The 20,839-nt window shown below is 49.7% G+C and overlaps 4 non-coding genes across 4 annotated transcripts; all 4 read left to right on the top strand.

Annotated features, from left to right (window-relative positions):
• Positions 1 to 13,538: 13,538 nt before the first annotated feature.
• TRNAR-ACG (transfer RNA arginine (anticodon ACG)) lies at positions 13,539 to 13,611 on the top strand. The gene has a single exon. It is a non-coding gene; the product is annotated as a tRNA-Arg (tRNA).
• A 268-nt stretch (positions 13,612 to 13,879) lies between these two features.
• Positions 13,880 to 13,952, top strand: TRNAR-ACG (transfer RNA arginine (anticodon ACG)). The gene has a single exon. It is a non-coding gene; the product is annotated as a tRNA-Arg (tRNA).
• A 268-nt stretch (positions 13,953 to 14,220) lies between these two features.
• On the top strand, positions 14,221 to 14,293 carry TRNAR-ACG (transfer RNA arginine (anticodon ACG)). The gene has a single exon. It is a non-coding gene; the product is annotated as a tRNA-Arg (tRNA).
• Positions 14,294 to 16,043: 1,750 nt separating this feature from the next.
• TRNAR-ACG (transfer RNA arginine (anticodon ACG)) lies at positions 16,044 to 16,116 on the top strand. The gene has a single exon. It is a non-coding gene; the product is annotated as a tRNA-Arg (tRNA).
• The last annotated feature ends 4,723 nt before the right edge of the window (positions 16,117 to 20,839 follow it).

Here is a 20,839-nt window from a genome sequence, read left to right on the forward strand (position 1 = left end):
AGTGTGTCCAAGACAGGTACTGCAAACAAGCAGTATAATATGAAAGGTAAGCGAATTAGAGACTGTCATTATGGCAACAGAGTGTTCCACAGTGAGCACAGCAAACGGCAGGGGAAAGGTATTGGGTGTAACAGAACCGTCGGATGGGGTCCGATCGGGGACAGGATCGGGAACAGTTACAAGACAGGATGACAGCAGTTGAGTTTACGGATATGTCAGCATTCGGAGACGCATATTTTATTGCGAAAGCAATACTACGCCAGGTTTCGAGCCTTCAGCGTAGCGTGGCTCGTAGCCACGCCGGGCGTTTCGCGCTTCTCCCACTAGGTGCGCTGTGGTCTAACAGGTGGTAGGGTGCCTCGATGCGCGCACCCCCCCCCCCCCCCCCCACCTTCGCCGCTCCGGAGAGTGGGGACATTCTTTGAAAGGGTCAGTGCCTCCTCTACGCCTCCATATTTGAGCCCACGCAAGTGTGTCTCGCTTTTGCGGCGGCTGTCGTGTGGCGTTCCTTGGCGCGCGTTCAAATTTGTGATTGCGGATGGCAGGAACGCTAGACAAGATGAGACTTCTGGAGGAAAGGCGCCGTGTCTCACACTCTCCGAGAAGTGTGCGCTTGGGCGGTACGCCATCGTTCCTGTAGTGTGGCGTTCTTTAGCGCGAGTTCAAGATTGGGATTGCAGATAACAGGAACGCTTCTGAAGTGCTATGAGAAGGGTGGGCCAAAATATGGCGGAGTTGTCTCCACCCTTCGAGGGCGCGAGGGCGCGCGCATCGAGACACCCTAACAGGTGGTGTCGTCTTCAATTGGAGACACTTCGCCTCTCTTGCTTTCGCAATCTCCTAGGCTTAACTACAGCTAAGGCACTGTGAATTTTTTGCAAAGGCAGATGCCGCGGCATGCATGTATGGCTCAGGTAAAGAGGTAAATTAAACTTCGGTGCAGTAGTGGGCGATAACGGTGTGGGGCTGAAACAGTAAATCCCTACCTGAGATGACGTTATAGGTGCAAGACGCCAGAACAACAAATTCAATAGTGCATAGGATGTTCTGGAATAAACGCGGCTTCTGCATACAGTTAACAGCTTCACACTTCAAGTTAGTGTCAGCAGTCATTTTGATCTAAGTGGCGCACATTTATTGTAGTCTGATATTGTGAAATATTGTGCAGATTCTTTATTACAATCCTTGTATTCATCTTAGTATACATCACGTTCTGTTTACCAGATACCATGGAGCATGGCTGATCTGGAGAGGGAACATCCCAATCGACAGAGCAAAATCTGGTTCAACACCAGATTTTTTTCTTACTTGACTGAGAATTACAAAGATCTCTGTAACAGTGCATATTTAGTAGCTTCCTTTATAATATTCTGCATGATTCAGGCTTTCGCTTGACAACTTATTTTAAGTTAGTTAAGCATATATAATTCCGGGATTAGACTGTCAATTGGCACCTTACATCCGAGGTTTATATAGTGCTAACTGTACAGGACTGTGGATCGCCTGTACAGAAAAGACATCAAGTTCCTATAGTGATGACATAAATATATTTCGGATTGACATAGAAGTGGTTAAGTGGCACCAACTGTATGCAGAAAAGATGTGACATTTACTGCATAAATATGTTTCAAACTGACAATGAATCGGTTAAATGAGGCCACAGTGTATATGGAAACATATCAGGCTACCTACTGACAGAACAATGTTTAAATGACGATACAGGGTCGAATGAAAACACGTCAAGTCATCATGTTGACCCAAATACATTTGAATAAGGTACAGCATCGAATGAAAAGACATTGAGCTTTCATATTTGCGGCTCAGTTGTATTCTACTTTGACAAACAAGAAGTCAGCGTGATTAAACACATTGTCATTGGAAAATGAAGCAGTTGGAAGTCACATTAACGACTCACTTTTCTTCCAGGTTGACAAGACGTTAATGTATTCACACCGTAATTTGAAATTGATGGCTGCCTGCCATATTGACAGTTAGCAGCCAAGATATTTCTCTCCACAGCGAGGGTTCTTTTTTTTTTCTTTTACTGTGATAGGCGAGTACCACTAGGATACAGCTGTTATAGACTTTTCTCATGAGGTTCTGGTAATCAGTCATTCATTATCAGTCAACGCTCTCCATCTCATTCTTATTTCACTTGTTATTTATGTGTCGTGGTCCGGATCTGCAGTCAGTACCGCTGCTTTGCGGACGTATTTTCTTAGCACTTCCAGCGCTTGACTATCTATCCTAAACTGCTGTTCCACTCCCAGGTTGTTGAATGCTACTTTTGTTTGCTACATATTAACCCTTAGACATACTTTCGCTTTTCCCCAGTCTAGAGATGATCATCCTTTGCAAAGTCGCCCATCCAGTTACTTTTCAAGGCGATTTAATCAGCAAATCGCAGGTTATTGAGACATTGTCCATAAACCTTATCCTTAATTGTTCCCAAATTAGACCTCTGAATACTTCCTTTAAGCAAGCATTGAGAGCCTTGGAAAGATTACGTGTCCTTGCCTAACACCCTACAATTTGAAGGTTTTATTACGCTTTTTTTACGGGGGACTATGGGTGCTGTGCAGCCTCTATAAATAGCATTCAGTACTTTCACATAGACTTCCACAATGCCTGCATAACAGCTGAGGATTCGAATGAGTTTAATGCTCTCTCGTTATCTATGAAGGTCATGTACAGGGACTGGTTGTATTCTGTGCATTATTTTAGCAACAAGTCGACAGTGTGAATATTGTCACGTTGTGATGACAAAGCCGATGACAACAAATGAAGGGTCTGGGATGCACTGAAGAAACTCTTTATTGGGGCTGACTTACACCCACAGATGAACTAAGCAATCGGCGGCGGTGAGCGCAACATTTCTGCTCGGCGGTCGTCGAACTAAGAATGCCCGTTCCACTCGTCAGCGCTCAATTTAAAGGCGTCGAAGAAAGATCTAGATAACACCGCGAACAGGGAATAGGAAACTCTGGAACATTGTAGAAGCACACGTGCGTGGCTGGAATCTTTCGAGATCTGGAATCATCTGCCGCAACTAAGGAACTGATAAAGCCGCGTCTTCGACAGCGAACATGAACAATCAAAGAACACAGAATTGATCCGTGCGTTCGAATCAGAGTGATAGGTCCGCATGCCGACGGCTGCAGAAAAAGAACAAATAGACATTTGAATAGTTTGCGGCAATATGATAAGTTGTCGAGTAACCTTTACGGATTCCTGCAGTCGAATGAAATATAACTTTGTCCTGATTCTATCAGCAATCACCATAGGAAATACCCTGTAGTTAACTTATAGTAAGCTGAAAGGTCTGTAATTTTTCAAGTTTTCAGGTCCCATTTCTTATGTATCAGGATCATATTTGCGTTCTTCCATGTTTCCGGTAATTTGAAGTCATGAGGCATTGCGTATACGGAGGGGCCAGTTTCTTTTTTTTTTTAATATTTATTGCCTCAGGGCACCAGTGGGGTATGAGATGAAGGGTGAATAAATGATCAAATGAATGGAAAAAGGTTGGCTGATTTTATGAAGTCCAGGAGTGAGCGATGATGAGGTCCCTGCGTCCAAGCGACATATGAGGCAGGATTGGTTGCTGAAAGGCCAGCTATCCTCAGGTGCCGGACTCGTGTTGGTTTGAGTGCTGGGCAGTCCCACAGCAAGTGGTGAATGTCGGCCTCAACATCTTCGTTTTTACAGATCGGGCACCCTGGGCGGGGATATAAGTGTTGGAAGTATGACCACGTCCTAGTAAAAGCTGGTGGGAGGGCAACACCGACCCGGATCCTCCTAAGCGCAACCTCCTCTGCACGGGTGAGACCGCGGGGGAGAGATACCACACACGGAGGGATAAGTGCACGTGTGCGGCGCCGAAGGTGTTCCTTTCTTGATAAAGGGAGGGTAGCGTCGTCCACTTCGAGGAGCCGTGGGATTAATGCGTCTTGGTTCACGAGGAGGGTCGCTAAATCAGCTTGACTTTGGGAAAGCAGCAGGTCCCGTGGTACCCACTCAATGCGTACTGACTGTGGGATGCACGCCGCAAGCTGGTGGATGTCTTGGCAAATTTTAGGGCAGCGGCTGACACGTCGGAGCAGACGTACTGCTTGAAGTGCGTTAGTGCGGATGACAACGTGGGCTGCAGGGAGCATGGTTATGGAAGCCACGGATTAGAGTGCCTCCTGAACTGCCACGAGCTCAACACAGAAAGATATGTGGTTCTGAAAGCTGAAACTTAGTGGTCCGATTCAGGCTAGGTCTCCGTGAACAGTAGATTGCTGTTTTGGCTTCACAGCTTTGCAGGCTTCCATCCACGTACGCTACAATGGAATCTTGAGGCAGGTGAGTATCTTGCTCTTGAAATTTCTGGCGAAGCAACGATGCCGAGTTGGCAGACGTTGGTCTGCGGATATCAGTTGGCTTGTTGTTTCCTAACTGTACAAATTTCCAGGGAGGAAGAACTGACGCAGGTGGCTGAAGAATAATGTGTGACGCTGCATACGCCCTCAGTGCTTGCGTGGAATGTGGCATAGTGGCCTTGAGTCTGCGAGCATCACGGCGCTGCTACACCAGTTCATCGATGGTTTTGAGCTGCGCATTTTCCTGTAACGCTACGACCGGTGTGAATCGTGAAAGGCATCTTATGGTCCTCATAGCTTCTCGTTTTACGGCTTCAAGGCGATCCCATTGTGCTCTTGTAAGATGCTGGAACTGGGCCTGATAAACAATACGTGGATGCAGAACCGCCCTCCCTAACTAGCGTGCAACAGACGAGCCAGCGCCACCCGTTTTAGGTGCAATTCTTTTTATTAAAACCATAGTTTGAAGTGCTTGCTTTTTTGCCTGGGAAAGCCAAGCAGTCGCTGATCCTGATTGGTGAATTGTTAAGCCCAGAATTTTCAGGCTCGAACTTTCTTGTAGTGGGGCGCCTGATAAAGAGAGACGAATTGAATTTAAGGTACGTTTACGGCATCCCCAGCGGTTGGCAACTGATGTGTATGTAGTTTTACACACAGAAAGTTGAAGGCCAATGGAGGATGCGTAATCAGAGATTACGTCTAATGCTGACTGAAGGGCGGTCTCCTGAGTGAGAAGATCATGGTGAGTGCTCCATACCGTGATATCATCTGCGTATTGCAAAAACTTGATTTCAGGGATATCATGTAAGCGCCACGCCAATGGGATGAAAGTTATATTGAACAACGTCGGAGACAATACTGATCCCTGAGGCACGCCACGTAGTGAAACGAATGAACCAACTGTGTCACCACTGAGGCGTACTGCAAATTTTCTTCCGCCCAAAAATGGTGCGACAAAAGTGCGTACTCTCGGAGGGAGATGAAGCATGTCAATGGCATGCAGGATTGCAGCATGACTGATGTTGTCATATGCCTTTTCAACGTTCATTGCTAATATGGTACGTACATTGCGGCTGCGGGTAGATGATAGAACTGCTGATGCCAAGACCGCCAACCCGTCCTCTGTACCTATGTATGGACGAAATCCAATTTGGGCAAGGTGATAAAAACAGTGCTGTTCAAGCCACCAAGAAAGTCGTGTGGCTAGCATTTCCTCTGCGAGCTTGCAAAGCGTTGATGTTGAGGAGATTGGTAGTAAGTTGGCGAGGTCTGTTGGAGGCTTCCCAAGTTTGGGAATAGGGATCACGATAGCGGTTTTCCAGCTCTCGGGTACAACACCATCAAGCCACACTTTGTTTATGGTGTCTAGTAGTGAGTGCAGCAGTTGTAATGCGAATACACTTCTTAACAATGTCAGACACAACAACGGATCTTGTGGGGTTCTTGAGCCTCTCCTGAGCGCAGAAAAAAGAAAACAGTCAGTGCGGAGCGGATTCCAAGTCAGGAATTTCTCGAGGGAAGCGAACACGGAACCTTGTAGCTATCACCGCAGCCGATCATACCGCATGTTTTACTGCCCCTCTCTCACGCTGAGCATTGAGTATCCTCATCTTCATCAACTTCCATCTCACTGATCCAAGCACACCGCTATCGCATTGCCAAACCCTAAATTTGGGTGGCCCAACCCCAAAATTAACTTTCCGCAATTCGAAAACTGAAATTCACAAATAAGTTGGCCCACACTGAAAACAAATTTAACCCCCCCCCCCCTTCGCCCTCCAACTTCGCCCACCATCTCGGGGGGGGGGGGGGGGGGGGGGGGCACTTTTAAAATAAGGTTGGAAAGTTCTTAATAGAGGATGGCCAGTCGATATTTGGCCGTTTTCATACATTGCTGCGTTGGTTGGTGGACTAAATCCGTCCATTATTTTACTTCTATCATTATCGCCACTGTCCTTTATCCAGCTACCTGATGCTCCCCACCCACTTTCTCCCTTTTCATTACATCTAAGGTTTTTCCTTTATAACCAACAGAATCTCTGTTTGTGAACAACTGCCATTTTCATCATTATTGCGATTACTTCATCTACTCTACAGATCAGCGTGGAACTCCTCGGCTACATTGATTGTCTTATTCATATTGGCAATGGAATTGCCTGCCTTGTTTCTTCGCGCACACATCTGATTTTGCCTATGCCTGTTTCCTTAAGACCTCTTTCGGGCTACCGTCGTTCTTTAAAGCATGGTCAGTTTTCCTCAATTATACTTCCTGATGTCAATTACCTTAAGCTTATTGATTACCTTTAATAGCTATGTCAGGTATATCCCGTCTGACTGATTGGAGGCTTTCATGCTTCGTGTTCCTTTATGTTTAGTCTCCTTGGGCAGCCTCCATATCCCCTCTATAAACATTTTACAGCCCACCTATACCGCACACTCGGTAATGATCTCCGAAATTATCGTTCAGTCCATCTCCCAAACCACTGGCTCGTTCATTTTCTTATGGACAGCTGGCTATCGGCCCAAAGCAGCTAGCATAAATACGAAGAAATGGTCCGCAGAAATATGTCAAGATGTAAGGCTTAAGTGGCCTCTTTTATCGCATCAGGAAATGTGGTAAGGGGGGGGAGTACCTCAGGCAAAGGTTTTACTAAGGTAAACTGCATAGGGCAAATTAGGGTTTGTGAAATGTAAAGCACAGTTCCATTCCAGCTATGTGTGCAATTTTAGAACAGTTATTTGCACCTTTTCACTCATGAATGGAAAACAGGAACTACCGGAACTTCAAGGTCACTACCACTTCCGCCTAGAGAGAAGGGGTGGATACTTGTCAATGGCTTGATCTTTACGAGTGCAAGTCCATCAGTGTCATGTCTTACTTCAGTGTCAAGTCCATTAATGTCTCACTTATACTCATAAACAAATACGACACGAATCTGGTCTTATATTACACTCGCAGCTTATGAAGGTTATAAAGGTACATATAATGGCTGTAGTGTACTTTTCAAGGTAAGAGAATTTTCTATATTGCCTCATCTCGTTACGCCGGATATAGTCAAGAAAATCAGAAGAAAACTATAGGTATATGCTTGCATCATCTTTGGCCGATACATTTATAGCCGATATCAGTCTTTGACCAGTATATTCAGGAATATTTTTGCTACATGTCTGCCTTATCTTAAATTTAAGGAGCGCATCTTGCGCACTAGCTAACCGCTGTTAGGATCGGGCTCCAACAGTTGCTGACAACTGGAGCCGAGCGGGTGAGGGCGAGCGCCTGACGCCCATTTACAAGCCCCGGTGCTGTTCCGCATGACACTAGCGCACTGAGCAAGAAGCCTCGGCGTCATGGCTTGTCTGGACACGTTGGTATGACTTGATGGCGCCTTATGACCGTCGACGCCATGGAGGCGTACCCTCCTCTCTGCCCTCGCGCAGCGACAGATCCGCGACGGGAAACCCGCGCGCTCTCTATTGGTCCTTTTAGCTTGCCGCCAACTGCTGCGTACGGATTGGACTGTACAAATGCCAACAGTTTTTGGGTCTATAAAAGAAGGCGCTCGACCGGTTTGCTGATAGAGACCATCGTGAGCCTCCATGGTGTTTTGTGCTCCTCGGCCGGAGGGGACGTGGCGTATTCTCCCTGACCGGCGCTGTGCGAAGACAGTAGCATGTAGCCAGTAGTTCTCGGCCCACGTGCCGATGTTGTTCTACCTTTTGACATGCCTGTAATTACTGTATAAAGTCACATTTCGTTCATCTCGTTTCTTGTACTCGGAGCCTTCATACATGTATTAGAATAATGACCGGGGTGTTCTCGTTCCGGTTTGGTCGGATGTCGTCTTGGCAGGATGTGGTCTAAGCGGCACCGTCTCCCGACGGCTAACATTGGAGTTAGCGGGGGGATCGTGAAGCGGCACACCCCCCCCCCCCCTTCAACTTCTAACACCGCTCTCCACCGGTAGTTTTAGCCCATATGGTTGATGGTTGGGGTAAAAACACTTTCGGTTCCCTCAGGACAAGAGCAACGTCGACTGTGTGGAGGCATACTCAAGGAAGGCTGCGGAAGAACAAAACTGATATGCTTACGAACGTATGCATTGAAGCAAACGCCATTACAGAACTACTACCCTCGTACTAGAGGACACCGTTCACGTCACACCGCGGCCAGCAAGCAAGCCATTGCGACAGTAGGCTAGCAGCCCATGGCAGGCGACAAATACGCGAAGCCTTGGCGTAGCCACGACACAGTGTTTTTTACATGCGAATCATTCAGAAGACTCCTCAAGCCTGCCATATTTCCACTTTTCCTGATCTCGTCGGTATTGGACAGCATATATGCCCTACATACTGAATTACCGGGGCACTGCCAGTGCTGTGAAATGCGCCACTTGCAAGAGCTGACACTAACGTTTTGTAGTGAACGAAGAGCGGAAGCACGAAGACGAGGAAGAGGACGACGAAGTGCCGCTGCGCTGCTCGAGCTCTCTGGTTTTGTGCCTTGACGGACTATGTGCTTGTGCTGTTCGCCGTGCAGCTTACAGAGGGCTATATTCCCTGTTGAACCATCAGTAAAGCCCCTTTCACTTGGTGGAGGTGAGGATTTCCGTCCGCCCTGGAGCTTCACAGCCGCACACTACCAACAACAGCCATGACCGACGCTACCACCCCTCGTGCAACCAGCTCCTCGTCCCCCGTCTTCTGCGCTGGAGTCTTCGCATATCGGGTGAGGTGGTCGATGCCGACGATAATCCAGCGGTTCCGAGAGACCGTGCAGGGAAGTGCCTCGTAAAGATCAACGCCAACGCGATCAAAAGGACAGGCCGGGCATGTAAGGGGTTGTAAGGGGCCAGAAGCACGAGGTGTGGATGACTTGCGGCGCTGACAGGCGATGCAGGAGCGGACGTATTTGCGAATATAACCGTACATGCCGCGCCAATAGTAGCGTTGAGAAATTCTTTGAAACGTCTTGACTACACCAGGATGGGCACTCTGAGGGTCGGCATGGAAAGAGGCGCAACTTTCATGTCGTAAATGGCGGGGAATGACGAGAAGCCACCGTCGACCATCAGACATATAATTGCGGCGGTAAAGAAAACCGTCTCGCAGGGAAAAGTGTGGTGCTTGACGGCGTAAAGTCCGAGAAGGCGCAGCAGCGTTAGAAGTGGACACGATGTCGATAAGAGATGCGAGCCACGGGTCTTTGCGCTGCTCCGCAGATATATCAGCGGTGGTTAGAGACGAGAGGACGGGATCAGCCGCCGTGGAGCACGCCGGTTCGTTGGAGAGGGGAGAACGAGACAGAGCGTCAGCGTCCATGTGATTACGGCCAGAGCGATATATAACGCGGATGTCAAATTCCTGAAGGCGGAGAGCCCATCGTGCGAGGCGGCCGGACGGGTCTTTAAGAGAGGACAGCCAACATAACGCGTGGTGGTCCGTGACGATGTCAAACTGGCGACCGTACAGGTAGGGTCGGAATTTCGTTAGTGCCCACACAATTGCCAAACACTCCTTTTCTGTAACTGAGTAGTTGTATTCAGCTTTAGAGAGGACACGACTCGCGTACGCGACGACGTATTCGTGAAAGCCGTTTTTCCGTTGTGCCAAGACAGCTCCGAGGCCAACGCCACTCGCATCTGTATGGACCTCGGTGGGTGCTGTCGGGTTGTAGTGGCGAAGGATGGCGGCGATGTCAAAAGATGGCGCAATGCGGTAAACTCTTCGTCGCACTCGGCCGACCGGGTAGTTAAGTCACAGTTTCCCCCGAGTAGCTTCGTCAGGGGTGCAATAATAGAAGCGAAATTCCCTATGAAGCGCCGAAAATAGGAGCAAAGACCTGTGAAGGTTCGAAGTTGCTTGAGCGAGACCGGCTTAGGAAACTCCGCCACTGCTCGCAACTTGGCCGAATCAGGCCGAACACCTTCCTTAGAGACGATGTGCCCCAAAATGGTCAACTCCCTGGCACCGAAGTGACACTTCTTGAGACTCAATTGTAGGCCGGCGTCAGTAAGACAAACCAAAACTTGCCGCAAGCGCTCTAGGTGCGTGGCGAAGTTGGTGGAAAAGACAACAATGTCGTCCAAGTAGCAGAGGCAGATGTGCCACTTGAACTTCCGCAAGATGTTATCCATCATCCTCTCGAATGTGGCGGGCGCATTGCACAGACCGAAGGGCATCACATTAAATTCATACAGGCCATCCGGCGTCACAAATGCGGTCTTCTCTCTGTGACAGGCGGCCATTGGCACTTGCCAGTAACTGGAACGTAAATCAAGAGACGAAAAATACTCGGCACCTTGGAGGCAATCAAGAGCGTCGTCTATACGCGGAAGGGGGTAATTGTCCTGGTGGGTAATTTTCTTGAGGCGCCGGTAATGAATACAAAAGCGAAACGAACTATCCTTCTTCTTTTCCTCTTTACTAACAACACTGGTGAAGACCGGGGGCTTTGAGATGGACGGATTACACCACGTTGTAGCATGTCCTCAACTTGCTCATTGATCACGCGATGCTCTGCCGCTGACACACGATAGGGGCGCTGTCGAAAAGGCGAGTTAGAGCCGGTCTGAATGTGATGCGCGACTGTGGAAGTGCGGCCGAGAGGTGTATGGGCAGCGTCGAAGGCGAAGCGAAATGTCTGTAAAAGGGCCACAAGCTTCGTCCGGTAGGTGGAAGGAAGAGCGTCATCGATGGCGATTCGGAACAAGTCGTCTGGCAACAAATCAGGCGTCGGATCGGACTGCAGAGCGTCGATGTAGTTACTACGGTAGGTCTCGGAGGCGCCCAGGTCGGATAGAAGGTGGGCTGATTGAATAGAACCGGCAGATTCACCACGTAGAAGAGTAATCGGGTGCGGAGACGGATTGTAGATGAGTAGCTTCGTGAAGCCACCGTGAACATCGAGAACAGCAGACGGCAGCGGCAGGTGCTTGCGGTGGATGAAGGATGCAGACGGCGTAAATAAAACACTAACGTCTGACACAGCAGGACACAAAAGAGGTACAAGGGCACAAGCCTCTGGTGCTACGTCGACATCTTCAGCGATGGTGAGCTTTTGAGGACACACTGAACGGTTGTCGTCGGGCAGTGCGTCGCACAGTGCAGAAAATTCTACTTCAGCTCGGGCGCAATCGATCACGGCGTTATGTTTAGACAAGAAGTCCCATCCGAGGATCACGTCGTGGGAGCAAGACGACAAAGCTACGAACTCAACACTGTACAAAACACCTTCAATGACGACACGTGCTGTACATGCTGCTAAAGGTGCAATCCTCTCTTCACTGGCTGTGCGGAGCGACAAACAAAGGACGTCGTAACTTTTCGTAATCGTCGGCAAAGTCGCTCATAAATCACAGACACTGCAGCACCCGTATCGACCAGCGCATATACAGACAGACCATCGATAGAGATCCCTATAACGTTCGTGGCCGAAATATGAGGCCTTGAGCTTTTCGCAGAGAACGCATTTCTCGCCTCAGGAACCGCGGAACTTAGTTTCCCGCGTCAGTAGGGGGTGGTCACTGGCGCATTGGTGACAGTGACCTGCGACGTGGAAAAGGAGAACGATGGGCCGTAATGAGCGCTGTTAGGCGGCGAAGAGGGCGCAGAACGAAACAGCGATGGGGAGTACTCCGAAGACGCAGGTTGTGGATGCGCAGCCATGCGGCGACGGCATCGACGGGCCACATGTCCAGGGCAACCACAGTAGTAGCAAATTGGGCGATTGTCCGAAGTGCGCCACGGGTTGTAATAGCGCGGAGTCGCAGGATGAAGCGTAGCCGTTTGAGGAAGCGGTGCGCGGCGTAGGGCAGGCTGCATGGGTGGTAACGGCTCAGGCGGGGGCCGCGCAGCCACTGCCGCGTAGGTCAAAAGGGCTGGTACAGAAGGTTGGCTATACTGTACTGGTGCTCCGACGTATGTCAATGGAGCGACAGCAGGAGCTTCAGGAAGCCTGAGAAGTGCTTCTGCGACTTGTTCGCGAATAACGTGCTGCAACTTTGGCACCAAAGGAGAGGAAGCGTCAGAACGATGGGGAACGAGGGACAGTTGACGGTTAACTTCTCTAACAAACTGCTTTATTTGGGGCGGCAAGGAGGACTGTTCTGCGTGAGGTGTTAGAGCTGCAAGATGCTCGTGGTGTGAGAGCGAGGAACGAGTGATTTTACGGCGCTTCCGTAATTCCTCAAAGTTTTGGCAAGCAGTGATTACGTCGACGACGGTTGCTGGATTTCTGGCCAGAAGCATCTGGAACGCGTCGTCGTCTATTCCTTGTAAAATGTGACTAATCTTGGCATGTTCTGTCATTGAAGTGTTTACGCGCTTGCAGAGGTCTACAATTTCTTCAATATAGCTTGTAAAGTTCTCGCCAGGTAGCTGGGCACGGCCACGCAAGCGTTGTTCAGCGCGCAGCTTGCGCACTGCAGGCCTGCCGAAGATATCGGAAAAAGTGGTCTTGAAAGCAGACCACGATAAGATATCGACCTCGTGGTTGCGGAACTACAGGTTAGCAACGTCCGTTAAGTAGTATATGACGTTAATTTGAGGCCGTCGTCCCATTTGTTGTGAGTACTGACCCGCTCATATGAGGAAAGCCAATCTTCGACGTCGTGGTCGCCGGTTCCTCTGAAGATTGGAGGGTCCCGTTGGCGCAAAGCTCCAGTCTCGTGCGCATTCTCTCTGATACATCTACGCTGGCGCCTATGAAATTTTCTGAATAATATCTACTATCCCGGAGGGGAAGCTATTCTTCCTTGCGTGCAATATGGCTGTTTCTCCTCTAGCCCTAGTGGCTAACCTTTGAGCTGCTCTAAGTACAGCTTGACAGCAAGCCGGGCCAGTGGCGCAATACATAACGCGTCTAATTACGGATCAGGAGATTCCAGGTTCGCCTCCTGGCAGGCTCGCTCTCTTTTACGTCCCATTCGTATTTTTCCTTCACTCTGCCACAGCGCCGTTTCCGAGACAAACCGGTATCTTTCAAGGCGTCCTCGACGATGAAGTCTCGGACGCATTCTCTCTGATACGTCTACGTTGGCGCCCATGGAATGTTCTGAAAAATATCTACTATCCCGGAGGGGAAGGTATTCTTCCTTGCGTGTAATATGGCTATTTCTCCTCTAGCCCTAGTGGCTAACCTTTGAGGTGCCCCTCAGTACAGCTTGACAGCAAACCGGGCCTGTGGCGCAATGGACAACGCGCCTGACTACGGATCAGGATATTCCAGGTTCGGCTCCTGGCAGGCTCGCTCTTTTTTACGTCTGATTCGTATTTTTCCTTCACTCTGCCACAGCGCCGTTTCCGAGACAAGCCGGTATCTTTCAAGGCGTCCTCGACGATGAAGTCTTGTACACATTCTCCCTGATACATCTACGCTGGCGCCCATGGAATGTTCTGAATAATAACTACTATCATGCAGGGGAAGCTATTCTTCCTTGCGTGTAATATGGCTATTTCTCATTTAGCCCTAGTGGCTAACCTTTGAAGTGCCCCTCAGTACAGCTTGACAGCAAGCCGGGCCTGTGGCGCAATGGACAACGCGCCTGACTACGGATCAGGATATTCCAGGTTCGGCTCCTGGCAGGCTCGCTCTTTTTTACGTCTGATTCGTATTTTTCCTTCACTCTGCCATAGCGCCGTTTCCGAGACAAGCCGGTATCTTTCAAGGCGTCCTCGACGATGAAGTCTCGTACGCATTATCTCTGATACATCTACGCTGGCGCCTATGGAATCTCCTGAATAATGTCTACTATCCCGGAGGGGAAGCTATTCTTCCTTGCGTGTAATATGGCTATTTCTCATTTAGCCCTAGTGGCTAACCTTTGAAGTGCCCCTCAGTACAGCTTGACAGCAAGCCGGGCCTGTGGCGCAATGGACAACGCGCCTGACTACGGATCAGGATATTCCAGGTTCGGCTCCTGGCAGGCTCGCTCTTTTTTACGTCTGATTCGTATTTTTCCTTCACTCTGCCATAGCGCCGTTTCCGAGACAAGCCGGTATCTTTCAAGGCGTCCTCGACGATGAAGTCTCGTACGCATTATCTCTGATACATCTACGCTGGCGCCTATGGAATCTTCTGAATAATATCTACTATCCCGGAGGGGAAGCTATTCTTCCTTGCGTGTAATATGCCTATTTCTCCTTTAGACCTAGTGGCTAACCTTTGAAGTGCCCCTCAGTACAGCTTCACAGCAAGCCGGGCCAGTGGCGCTATAGATAACGCGTCTGACTACGGATCAGGAGATTCCAGGTTCGACTCCTGGCAGGCTCTCTCTTTTTTACGTCCCATTCGTATTTTTCCTGCACTCTGCCACAGCGCCGTTTCCGAGACAAGCCGGTATCTTTCAAGGCGTCCTCGACGATGAAGTCTCGTACGCATTCTCTCTGATACATCTACACTGGCGCCCATGGAATGTTCTGAATAATATTGTTACGAAGCGGTAAGCCGATGAAGACAGGAGACAGAACATGACCGATGACAATGGTAGATGTCGTTTAATGAATGTTCGCGGCGGGCCTAGCGCGAGCGCTCCTGCCCGCGCCACTGCCCGCTTCTTCTTCCTTGTCGTCCGTAACATGACCCGGGGCCACCGAGCGATCCTCCCGATCGTGGACGAGGACGTTTAGCGATGTTAATGATTTTATGGCGTGATAATGGGCGTGTCTGCATGCTTGAAGAAGAGGAAGAAGAATAGAACGGCTTGCCGGTACGATGTCTGATGCGTGGGTGATCTGCCTCCCTTGGAGCTGTCAACCATCCATCACCAGAGTCCATGGGACCGATGGCTCGAGGTCACGTCGGGCAGCTTGGGCGGGGGTTGCGTGTTCGTGTCCATCGGTTCCTTCGGGTCATTCGGGTCTTTCGGGTCCTTCATCTCGGTTCTGATTGGTCTGTTCTCCTTGTCTTCAGGTCCGGGCTGGGGGCTGGGCGGTGGTAGTTGTTCAGGTCTGGGCTTGAAGGGCTGGGGCGTAGCTGCTTGGCGATATCCCTGGGCCCTCGGTGATGGTCCCGGCTTGAAGATGGCCTCGATGCTCCAAGGCGAGGATGGGGATGTCGTACGCCGCACCTCCAACCAAATGTTACGAAGCGGCAAGCCGATGAAGACAGGAGACAGAACATGACCGATGACGATGGTAGATGACGTTTAATGAATGTTCGCGGGCCTAGCGCGAGCGCTCCTGCCCGCGCCACTTCCCGCTTCTTCTTCCTTGTCGTCCGTAACAATATCTACTATCCAGGAGGAGAAGCTATTCTTCCTTGCGTGTAATATGCCTATTTCTCCTCTAGCCCTTGTGGCTAACCTTCGAGGTGCCCCTCTGTTCAGCTTGACAGCAAGCCGGACCTGTGGCGCAATGAAAAACGCGTCTGACTACGGATCAGGAGATTCCAGGTTCGACTCCTGGCAGGCTCGCTCTCTTTTACGTCCCATTAGTATTTTTCCTTCACTCTGCCACAGCAACGCTTCCGAGACAAGCCGGTATCTTTCAAGGCATCCTCGACGATTAAGTCTCGTACGCATTCTCTCTGATACACCTACGCTGGCGCCCATGGAATGTTCTGAATAATATCTACTTTCCCGGAGGGGAAGCTGTTCTTCCTTGCGTGTAATATGGCTATTTCTCCTCTAGCCCTAGTGGCTAACCTTTGAGGTGCCCCTCAGTGCAGCTTGACAGCAAGCCGGGCCTGTGGCGCAATGGATAACGCGTCTGACTACGGATCAGGAGATTCCAGGTTCGACTCCTGGCAGGCTCGCTCTCTTTTACGTCCCATTAGTATTTTTCCTTCACTCTGCCACAGCGCCGCTTCCGACACAAGCCGGTATCTTTCAAGGCGTCCTCGACGATGAAGTCTCGGACGCATTCTCTCTGATACATCCACGCTGGCGCCCATGGAATGTTCTGAATAATATCTACTATCCCGGAGGGGAAGCTATTCTTCCTTGCATGTAATATGGCTATTTCTATTCTAGCCCTCGTGGCTAACCTTTGAGGTGCCCCTCAGTACAACTTGATAGCAAGCCGGGCCTGTGACGCAATGGATAACGCGTCTGACTACGGATCAGGAGATTCCAGATTCGCCTCCTGGCAGGCTCGCTTTTTTTTACGTCCCATTCGTATTTTTCGTTCACTCTGCCACAGAGCGGTTTCCGAGACAAGCCGGTATCTTTCAAGGCGTCCTCGACGATGAAGTCCCGTACACATTCTCTCTGATACATCTACGCTGGCGCCCATGGAATGTTCTGAATAATATCTACTATCCTGGAGGGGAAGCTATTCTTCCTTGCGTGTAATATGGCTATTTCTCTTCTAGCCCTCGTGGCTAACCTTTGAGGTGCCCCTCAGTACAGCTTGATAGCAAGCCGGGCCTGTGGCGCAATGTATAACGCGTCTGACTACGGATCAGGAGATTCGAGGTTCGCCTCCTGGCAGGCTCGCTCTTTTTTACGTCCCATTCGTATTTTTCCTTCACTCTGCCACAGCGCCGCTTGCGAGACAAGCCGGTATCTTTCACGGCGTCCTCGACGATGAAGTCTCGTACGCATTCTCTCTGATACATCTACGTTGGCGCCCATGGAATGTTCTGAAAAATATCTACTATCCCGGAGGGGAAGGTATTCTTCCTTGCGTGTAATATGGCTATTTCTCCTCTAGCCCTAGTGGCCAACCTTTGAGGTGCCCCTCAGTACAGCTTGATAGCAAGCCGGGCGTGTGGCGCAATGGATAACGCGTCGGGATTCTGCTTCCGGCCACGCCAGTGAACGGACGCAGGATGCAGGGCTCCTCAGGAGCGGCTTCAGCGGCCATGTCAGGCCGCGGTAACAGGACTGCTGAACAGGATAGTACTTATCAAGTTGTTTTGCCTGCACTGCCAACAGGTCGGTTTGTTTTGAATACGGTTTTTTTGCACGCCGATATCAGGGTCCGCCCGTACCGGGTGGAAAATTTCCGCGACGCGTTGGCACAGCATTCGCTGATCCCCGATGTTGTTGCGATGGGGGCGTATCGGATGAGCCACGTCTGGGCTGTCAGTCTCAAGGATTCTGAAGCGGTGACCAAGCTAGTTAGCGTAGGTGAGTTGTGTGTGAAAAACGGTCGCTGGTTGGTAATTGACCCGGCCAACCAGGACGTGCGACTGAAACTTCACTGGCTGTTACACAACGTGCCAGACGAGGATGTTCGCGCTGCCTTTACGCCGTATGGAAAGGTGTTGGAAGTTACAAGGGAGCGTTGGCGTGTGAAAGGTATGGTAGAAAAGGGCTCAACTACTAGACTTGTCACGCTTAAGTTGAAAGCTGGCGTAAAGCTGGACGACTTGCCACATCAGCTGAATGTTAGCGGTGAGCTGGCGCTCATTGTTGTTCCAAGCAGACCTCCCTTGTGCCTACGCTGTCGGAATACGGGGCACATCCGCAACGAATTCCGGGTTCCTCGCTGCGAAACCTGTCGACGGTTCGGGCATGAAGACAGCCAGTGTGCTCGTTCCTACGCAAGCATTGCCGGACCTGGGACCAGCGAAAACTCGTCCGAGTTGATAATGGATGAGGTGGATGCGGAGGAGGCGGCTGACATTAGATGTCAGTCAACAAAGCAGGACGCGCCTTCCATAACTGTGTTAACAAAGCATAAGGTGACGGTGCCCAGTCAAGAGAATGAAACTCGGCAAGCCTTGCAAGATCCGTCACAGGACCATGAAGGCGCGTCAAAGGAAGCATCAGGAGGTGTAATCAATTTTTCTGACGCTGAGGAGCATCTCAGTACTGAGTCTCCCTGTACTGATGCCATGGAGGTTGGGCCGGAGACAGCAGTCTTTATTGCCGCGAAACGTCCACACGAGGAAAGCGTCGAGAGGACTCAGCTGCCAGGCGGTGTTTGTAGTGAGCCGCCGTCGAAAACTTCGGGCGTCCGAAGAGCAACGTTAAGACCGAAGCCGAACTTCTCGGCCGACACGCTGCAGGCGGGGAAACCGCCTCCGTAGGTTTTGTGGTGTCCTGAACGATTTGTGGGTCGGCTGCCTACCGACCAGCGTCCGGAACATTCTGCAACCAAGCGGGGCGTGTGTGAGCAAAAATGACAGACGGTGCTTGGACTTCGTTTGTATGCAGCCCGACGTTCTGCTGGGAGGACAATACATGCACACATATGGCACTGTTCTTCAGAAGCGGAGGCCACGCAATCATGAAGGTAGGCACTATGCGGGTACGGGCGTCTCTCGCTAATACATGCCTCTCAAGCTTAATTCGCAGTTACAAGTAGCTACTTTGAATGTCAGAGGGCTGGGAGCGAGAAGGCGACAATGCCAGCTCAGTCGCCTCCTTTTAGATAATGATATAGATGTAGCAGCTGTGCAAGAGTCAAATATTGAGAGCCAAGAAAGCACTGACCGTATGGTGGCTTCTTTTCAAACAAACTTTTATGTGTGTGTATGCCATTCTGTTGGTGTATCGGGTGGATGCCTTTTATTTATACGTAACACGCTGGGAGTAAGTGTAGAGTTCGTTTTTGCCTGTCCAAGTGGTCGGCTTTTGGTTACTGATTTTACCTACTGTAATTTATGCTGGCGTGTGTTGTGTTTGTATGCTCCCAATTCAGAACGCGAACGTGAATTGTTTTTTGAGTCTATTGAACCGTGGTTGAAGGTCGACAAAATCTTGCTTGTACTTGATGACTACAACTGTGTGTGCGCAGCTGTGGACTGAGCGGCCAAGTGTAAACCTCGAAGAGACAGAAGCGCCGAGCGGCTGAATGCACTTGTGCATGAGTATAGCCTTGAGGATGTTGGTAGTGTGTTCTCCACTGGAAACCAGCCAGAGTTCACGCACTTTCAGCGAGATAGCCATGCTGGATTGGACAGGGTGTATGCCTCGGCAGATATTGTTTCCCTATGTACTGCATATGAGGTCAGACCTGTGGCTTTCAGCGATCATTGTCTCGTGAGTGCAGTGCTTGGTCGCAAAGGAAAGAAATCGCGCTTTAATTGGTACCTATGGAAACTGAATGCCAAACTTCTTGCCGATGAAGAGTTCCTTACTGAAGTTAAGACCGAGTTTGAAAATCGTCTGTCTATGCGACCAGTAAGTTATGCAGCGGAATGGGACAGCTTCAAAGAGTGGGTCAAATTGAAATCCATAGAAAAGAGCAGTAAGGTGCGGCATAAAGAGAAAGAAAAAGAAAAAGAACTGAATGAGCAACTTCAGTTTTTTTTTTTTTAGCATGGAAAGTACTGTGCCAGGGCATTTCGCCGGTAAAATACGAGAGATTCAAAGTGAGCTCGAAACAGTCGACAGCGAAAGATACACAGCGGCTGTCATACGTGCAAGGGCTGAAAAACTTTGGGCTGGAGAAGTGCCGACAAAACGAGTGCTAGCAGAGGAAAAAAGATACGCCTGCCAGAAAGAAATAAGGAGTATAAGGTATGCCGGCCATATCACTGAAGATGCTAAAGATATTCAGCGTGCGGTAGCAGAGCACTTCGAAGAACTGCTTAGCGATAAGCTTGAGACTATAGGCGGCTTTCAAACAGATTTTCTAAGACTGATGCCTGCACTGGATGACGAAAGTACAGCGCGCCTAGAAACACCGATAACGTTGCAGGAGATAGAATCTGTAATAGATGACGTGACACCTGGGAAAGCCCCTGGGCCGGATGGTCTAAGCGCTGCCTTCTTTAAAACTTTTCAGCAGTATGCGGCTCAGTTTATGCTCGATGTAATCACTGAAGCTTATGAACGTAATGCTGTTCCATTGTCTTTCTCTACATCGCACGTTGTTCTAATACCCAAGACAGATGATCCGGAGAAACGACTGTTGGTGGGGTCATATCGACCGATTAGCCTCACCAATGTTGACTACAAGGTGTACATGAAGGTTTTAGCAAAAAGACTGCAAAGCGTAATAAAAAAACTGGTTGGGTCTCATCAAACGTGCGGCATCAAGGGTCGATCCATTGCCACGAATATACATGTCGCAAGAACCGTACTAGAATGTGTTGATGCACTCGGTGGTCAGATAGCCATGATGCAGTTAGATTTGGCGAAAGCCTTTGACCGTGTTTCTCACGAAATTCTGTTTTCCATTTTGGAGCATTCTAACCTTGGTGAAGTCATAGTGGAGGGTGTTAAAATGGCTTACGCGAACTGCACGACCCGTATTATAGTGAATGGTGAACTGACTGACGGCACCGCAGTACGTTCATCGGTAAGGCAGGGCTGCCCGCTCTCACCTCTGCTTTTTGCACTGTATTTAGAGCCACTTTGCTTGGCTATCATTGATAGCGATCGCATTTTAAGGTTCAAGCTGCAATCAGCACACGTAAAAATGCTAGCATATGCTGATGACATAGCAGTGTTTTGTGCAACCAGAAAGAGCATCTGTGAAGCCACGAGTGTCGTCCAAACATTTTGTGATCAAACCGGATGTAAGATCAATTGGGAGAAAAGCTCTGGGTTTTGGCACGGTGATTGGGACGTGGCACCTGA

This window comes from Amblyomma maculatum, chromosome 5 (assembly GCF_055883805.1).
Source record: "Amblyomma maculatum isolate TAMU_Amacu chromosome 5, ASM5588380v1, whole genome shotgun sequence".
Classification (NCBI taxonomy): Eukaryota; Metazoa; Arthropoda; class Arachnida; order Ixodida; family Ixodidae; genus Amblyomma; species Amblyomma maculatum.